The following is a 6,000-nucleotide window of genomic DNA, read 5'->3' on the forward strand; positions in this document are numbered from 1 at the left end:
TAGTGATGGCCGCTTCAAAGAAGAGAGCAATGAAGATTGAAACCGAAAATAATGGAGATTGTGATTTAACGATACTGATCTTACAAGGAGTTTAAGGATTAGAATGTCTCAAAGACTTGTTGGTCCATCCGGGAAGACATCCTGTGCTCACTTCTCTGTATGAGCAGTTTTACTGTTCATTCACAGTGTCCTAAAGATTTTGTCTAACCTTCTTTTAAATTCTTCCACAATGTTGCTGTTTACAACTTCTCGTGGCAGTTTATTCCACGTGTCACATATCTTATAAGTAAAGAAGTTCCCACAATGGGATGTGTTGTATCTCTTCAGCTCTAGTTTCCATCCATTCTTTCTTGTCTGGTTTTCGTTTAACGTAATTAGGTCACTGTCTTTTGTTATGACTTTCAGTATTTTAAATGTTTCTGCAAACAGCAAGGATAAGAATTATATTCAAGAGAGTAAATAATATGGGGGAGAGAGAGAGAGAGAGAGAGAGAGAGAGAGAGAGAGAGAGTTGAACACCGGCGATAAAAAGGGAATAACAAAAGTAATCATCACAAGAAATGACGAATTCAGTTAAAAGGAATGAGGAATTCGATCATGTAAAGAAAACAAATTCACAAATTATACTAATGAAAAAAATGTCGACACAGTCGCAACTGACTGAGAATTCTTTGAATATAAAAAAACGAAAGCCCGAAGTATGTGTCAAATAGAAGAGTTTGTGTTCGAAATGAGGGAATAACTTTAATGATCTAAGTACAGTTACCCGAAGAGAAAAAAAAAATAGAAAAAATAATACTTCGCCGTAAAAGTTATGATAACCATAATTATGCCTCAAATTACCCGACGATTACATTTTAGGCTTAATTACAGGGCACCGCCGACGTCTACTTCCACATCTGTCTCCAAAATTAACTCTGGAAGGTTATCGGAGGAGTTGCCATCATTGCTATGCGGATATTTTACCAACAATGACTAATAATATTCAACAGATGATAGTTCGCGTTTTAAATTCACCTCGAAGAGAACTAGTGGGCATTCCCCTAAAGTATATAATGGTACATGATCAATTATTAGTAAACTACCTCCGTCCACTGGTCATTCAAATCGGTACTAAGCTAGACTCAAAAAGAAACAGGTAAAAAATAATCCGAGTCAATCAAGTTTTCTGTACAGCGTGTAGTGCATTATGATACTCTCAGCCGGCCGTGGTGGTGGCCTGTGTTGCTGCTCTGACTGATACACGATTATGGCTGACTTTAACCTTAAATAAAAAAGAAAAACTACTGAAGCTAGAGGGCTGCAATTTATTATGTTAGATGATTGGAGGGTGGATGATCAACATACCAATTTGCAGCCCTCTAGCCTCAGTCGTTTTTAAGATCTGAGAGCGAACAGAAAAAGTGCGGGCGGACAGACAAAGCCTGAACAATTAGTTAATTTTTCAGAAAATAAAATGTAGAAAAAAAAGTCACAGGTTCGGGAATAAAAATAGCCATAAAAAAGGTAACTGTGACCATTTTAAGGATATGCCGCCTACTGGAAACGACACCATAATAGATCACGAATACCTGAAACGTAATGCGGAAAGAAATGAATTTATTATCGGCATATAGTAACAAATTACTTTTAATTTCCAAAACTAAGATTTAATCCATGAAGCGGTAATGTGAGTTTTCCTCTCATTACAAAATTGAATATTTTACTGTTAGAGAGAGAGAGAGAGAGAGAGAGAGAAGAGAGGAGAGAGAGAGAGAGCGCGTTCGGCCAGGGTAAAATAAACAAACGATCGAGGAAGGAGAGAGAGAAAAAAAAGGACGGTCTTTAGACTGGAGGGATCCATCTTCCCGAGAGAGAGAGAGAGAGAGAGAGAGAGAGAGAGAGAGGGAGCGTGTCACGGTCGGCTGCTGCCTGGGCCTTGCAGCCAACCAATCCGTTGGGGCAGTGTTTTCTGTGATCACGCCCGCGCGGGTGCTTTGGGCCCGCGGGTACGTCCTTTGGCACTCGAGATAACGACACTAAAAAGCCCACAGGAGATTTACTGTACCAGAGGGGGGTGGGGGCGCCATTGTTCCTTCTCTCTCCCTAGCGCTGGTACTTTCGGAATTAATCGGGAGTAGGTCACTGACATTGGCGTTTCTGAAAATAAATTAAAATTGTTTTTTTAATAATTTTTTTTTGTTACCGTTTCTTTAAATAAAATCATGTTAGTGTTTTTATTTATTTATCATTATTATTATTTTTTTATTTTTTGCTATTCCTGAAAATAAAATCAAGCTAGCGTTTTCTTTATTAATTATTATTTTCTTGTTGCCATTTCTTTAAAGAAATTCAAGTTAGTTTGTTATTTATTTATTTGTTTATTTAAAGAAATTAAAGCTAGTGTTTTTATTATTATTATTTTTTTCCTATTTCTGAAAATAAAATCAATCTAGTGTTTTCTTATTTATTTTTTTGTTGCCATTTATTTAAGGAAATTCAAGTCAGTGTTTTTTTTTTTGTTTTTTTTTTCATTTTATTTATTTTGGTATTTCAGAAAATAAATTTAAGCAAAGTAGATTTTTTTTTTTTTTTTTGCAATATCTGAAAAATTAAAGCTAGCAAGTATTTTTTTTCAAGTAGGCGCCGTCTCTCTTCAAAACTTGGGCATTTATTCAGTCCTCTGTATTCCTTCTCCGTTTACATGGTGGCCATTCTTGAGTCGTTCATATTCGGTCCTGAAATTGTTTTTTCTTCGGTTGCCAAAGACTATTTTGGGACTGCAACTCAAGGTCAAAGCCTCTTAAATAATTTCCTACTAAATATTTGAAGGACATTCACTTCATAATATGTCTATCGACATTTGCCGCGTATTCATTTTGAACTATTCTAGTGGTATCAGACGCTTTAACTAAAAAAATTATTCTAGAATAATTTGAAGTTAGGGTTTTATGTATATTATTTCTTCGGCGAAATCGAGTTTTCTGTACAGCGTATGATGCTGTATGGAACTTTCAGCCACGGCCCATGAAACTTTAACCACCGTCCGGTGGTGACATGTGTTGTTGACACCTGATGCACGATCATGGCTAACTTTAAATACAATAAAAACTACTGAGGCTAGAGGGTTGCAAATTGGTATTTTTAATGATAGGAGGGTGGATGAACAATATCCCAATTTACAGCCCTCCAGCGCCAGTAGTTTTTAAGATCTGAGGACGGATAGAAAAAGTGCGGACGGACAGACAAATAGCCATTTCAATAGTTTTCTTGTACAGAAATCTAAAAACAGAGTAAAAACACCAGAACATTAAATGCTAAAATTTTCACGGATCCTTCTAATGGGCTGTGTGGCAGGAATTCAAAGAGATAAATTGTGACAGACATTAAGCTAAAATGTGTTTGTCATCGGTCCAAATGTTACCAAAGTCAAACACGAAGTTGAAGATTGATTATACTGTATATATACTCGTTCGGGGGCGCTAAGAAGGAAATGCATCTTTAGACAACCACGGCTTGTAACGTATTATAGGATTAAAGACGGTAACCTCTCAGAGAGAGAGAGAGAGAGAGAGAGAGAGAGAGAGAGAGAGAGAGAGAGAGAGAAATTTTTTTTTCATTAATATGACAACGCGCATCGCACATATTTTATATGCTTAAAAATAATTCTGTGAATTTTATGCCAGGCGTGCGCCACTCACTAATTTTTTTTTCTTTCTGTCGCTTCCTACTTAACTATTACCAAAAGCGGAAAAGTAAATGTAATGGTGTCATTAAAGATTCAAGATTTATATATTAAACCGTAGTTTGTAGCTCTTATACCGTAGTTTTTATATCCATGATGAAACAGGGATTCAAGTGTCCGTAGATTTGCTAGAATTATGGTGCCTCCTTTTCTCTTAATTATGGCTACTAATGCAAGTTCCGCAAATTTTGACAGCAAAGAACCATCATTAAAGAAAAAAAACTTTCTGAATAACATTCCATTAGTAAATGGAATGAAATACATAGTTTCAGCCAAAGGAGAAGCGCTGGGACCTATGAGGTCATTCGGTGCTAAAACGGAAATTGACAGTATAGAAGGTTTGAAAGGCGTAACAGGAGGAAAACGTCACAGTTACACTATGAAACAATTGTTACAAGAGGGTGGGAAGTAAGATGGAAATAAGGGATTATGAACGGAGGTTCAGTAAAAGGAAAGAAAAGGGTTGCAGCTGGGGGACTAAGAAAGGGACTCTGTAAAGAACCTTAAGTAACACCTACAGTGCACCGCATGAGGTGCACTGAAGGATACTTACGAGATTGTTCCAGATCAATGATGTTAAGAAGATTCGAGGTACCAGACTACGAGATGAAGCTCATACAAGTCCTGCAGCTATGCAGTCCCATATATATATATATATATATATATATATATATATATATATATATATATATATATATATATATATATATATATATACACACACACACACACACATATACATATATATATATATATATATATATATATACACGTACATATATATACTGTATATATATATATATATATATATATATATAACATTACATATACATACACACATGCACATACACAATAATATACAAATACATTAAACGATATATAATCATATATAATCATATATGATTAATATAGATGATATATGATTAATATATGAATATATAGAATATATGATTATATATTATATATAATCATATATAATCATATAGCAATATATATATATAATATATAATATATATTATATAATCATAGAATAGATGACTATAAGAAGAATATATACGAATATAGATAATAATAATATATATAGAAATATATAATATATAACTATATAATTATATAATATAATATATATAATATATAATATATCATATATATATATAATAGATAAAATCTAATAATATATATATATAATATACATAATATATATATAATATATATAATAGTATATAATATATAATATATCTTATTAATATATATTAAGATATATATATAATATATACAATTTTTTTATATAATATATAATATATCTATAAATTATATAATATATACTATATAAGAAATATATAATATATATATACTTATATAAATAGAATAATAATTAATATATAATACATAATACATATATATATAATAGATATAACAGTAATAAATACAATACAATAATTTATATACGTATATATATGGTCAATATCTTATAATTACTATTACAGAATCCGCAAGCAAACTACACTCGCTAGGGATGTTAATTGAAGGTCGCCATTATCCGATGACTCAATCCAAGTCATTTCGTCCATTTTATCTCGCACAGCAGCTTTGGACTTCTCTTTGAGCCTGGATGCTGACAAACGTCGAAGGACGCAGCTTTGAGAGCTACAAAGCTCATTATCCCAAAGGAGAGAGCCACATTTGGGGCCGCTTTTAATCGTATTAACGCCCACACATGTAGTTAATAGGGCATATAGTTACTGGGATAAAAACAGGTACTTCAGTATTTCAATGACAATGTGTGTGTGTGTGTACCCGACCATCTGGTAACAACCTTACCACAGAAAACGAGGTGGCTGGAAATAAAGTCACGAGAAAAAAAGTAACACTATAAAGAAAAAAAATAATCACAATTTTGGCTAGGAAACAAAATCACAATTTTGGCTAGGAAAAATAGCCACAATTTTGGCTACGGAAAAAAATCAATTCTGGCTAGGAAAAAAGGCACAATTTTGCTAGAAAAAAAATTAAATTTAGCTAGGAAAAAAAAAAGTCACAAATTTGCCTAGGAAAAAAAATCACATTAATTTATGGTGGCCGGTAATAAAGTCACAGTGAAAAGTTCACAATATTTCTTAGGGGGTCATTATCTTTTTGATATTGACAGTCTTTGTTTATGCTTTTACGGTCATCCCCAGCGGGGCTTGTGGTACTAAACACGTCTATGCAAAGGTGGATACAAGGACACATACCGGGTTAAAATTTATCCTTAGAGTTAACTATCTACGAAAGAA

At 33.3% G+C, this 6,000-nt stretch overlaps 1 long non-coding RNA gene across 2 annotated transcripts in view; it reads right to left on the reverse strand.

Moving 5' to 3' along the window:
* LOC135196136 (uncharacterized) overlaps positions 1-6,000 on the reverse strand; it is a 121,080-nt gene that overhangs the window by 65,753 nt on the left and 49,327 nt on the right. Inside the window, exon 2 of one of the 2 annotated variants that reach the window (XR_010310333.1) lies at positions 2,048-2,139. The exons of the other annotated variant lie outside the window; for it this stretch is intronic. This is a non-coding gene — a long non-coding RNA (uncharacterized LOC135196136). The remainder of the gene's footprint in view (positions 1-2,047; positions 2,140-6,000) is intronic. 2 annotated transcript variants of the gene reach the window in all.

The sequence above is a fragment of the Macrobrachium nipponense genome, chromosome 17 (genome assembly GCF_015104395.2).
Source record: "Macrobrachium nipponense isolate FS-2020 chromosome 17, ASM1510439v2, whole genome shotgun sequence".
In the NCBI taxonomy this organism is placed as follows: Eukaryota; Metazoa; Arthropoda; class Malacostraca; order Decapoda; family Palaemonidae; genus Macrobrachium; species Macrobrachium nipponense.